The sequence below is a fragment of the Chiloscyllium punctatum genome, chromosome 31 (genome assembly GCF_047496795.1).
Source record: "Chiloscyllium punctatum isolate Juve2018m chromosome 31, sChiPun1.3, whole genome shotgun sequence".
NCBI lineage: Eukaryota > Metazoa > Chordata > Chondrichthyes > Orectolobiformes > Hemiscylliidae > Chiloscyllium > Chiloscyllium punctatum.
Window position 1 is genome coordinate 35,092,765 of NC_092769.1, and position 1,513 is coordinate 35,094,277.

Genomic DNA, 1,513 nt, shown 5'->3' on the forward strand with positions numbered 1-1,513 from the left:
GGAATGTAGGTTCTCCTGGATCAAGTGAAGTAATTGCAAAGTCAGTTTAGTTTCATGCATGACTGACGAAGTCGTTATTTCAGAATATGACCAACCATTAGGAAATAACTGGTGAGCTGGGAGTTTGTGCAATGTTATACAACGATCAGTGGTAACAACTCGGAGGCAATGATTTGATGAGCTCTCAAAGAGGAACTTGCCTGTGTTCACTCCCAAGTCCTTTTAGTATGTGATACTGCAAAACCTCTCCGTATGAAAATCGGAGATTCCCTTTGAAGACCTCAGTTGAAGCTGCCTCCACCACTACACTATTAGGCAGAACATTCCAGTTTCCGAACTATGCTTTTTTTTTTAAAAAGCATTCCTTGTAACCTTTGTTTTATTTTGCTGATCATCTTAAATCGGTGTCCTTTTCTTCTCAAGCCTTTTTCAAATAGAATCCGTACAGTATAGAAACAGGTCACTTGGCCCAACAAGTCGACACCAACCCTCCACAGAGTAACCAATCCAAATGTATTCTCCTCCCCTTTTACTCTACTCTATCCAAATCCCTCATGATTTTGAACACATGTAAAATGTCTTCTTCATCTTCTGTTCTCCATAAAGAGCAGCCCGAGCTTCTTCAAACTATCCACATAGTTCTCCAGTTGCTCATCTCTGGTACCATTTTTGTGTACCTTTTGTGCACATTCTCAAATCCCTTCCTGAAGCATGCTGCATAAATACTAAACATGTGGGAAAAGCAGGACTGTTTATAACTATTTGTCATAATTTCCTTATTTTGCATGCGACGGTCCTATTTCTAATGTTCAGAATCCTAATGATATCTTCAATCTGCACTGCCAACTTCATAATTTGTGTGCATACACACAATATGCATAAAATGCATTAAATATTATACCGGGATCATTTAAGAAAGCATTGATCATTGTATCAAAAGATTTTAGCTTGTTTATAAAATGAACAAAGAACAATCCAGAATAATTCTGAGTTGGCGGAGGGCTGAGTGCAATGGGGCAAGAGGGCATTTGTGCAAGGACATTTGAGCACAAATCTGGGCAACGTTCAGCTTCAGCTGTACAGTACAGCTTAACATTTCCACAAGCAGGAAATGGTGGCAAAAACAGTACTCTAATTCCCTGCATGATGTTGCAAAGGATATGGATTATTGTTAACTCCAGTGAGGACCATGCTAAATATAGACTGTTCAGAGGGGAAATAAAGAGTAAGGGAGACTGGCAGCTAACTTCAAAAGGGAATCCAAAAGTCATCATTAGTCACAAACAGTGAAAGGGTAGCAAAGGAATGAGTGGGGCCAATTATCATTCATCTCCTGTTTAAACGTCATAGGGGCAGGGGCCTGGCTGAGGTATTATGAAGAGGAAGTTGATGTCCAGTTCATGGTGAAACAAAATGTAGTTGAGACTTGGATGAGATGAAGTTTGACAGAATTTTAGAAAGGCTAAAATAAAACAAAATTGTAGATGCTGGAACTCTGAAACAAAAATGAAAC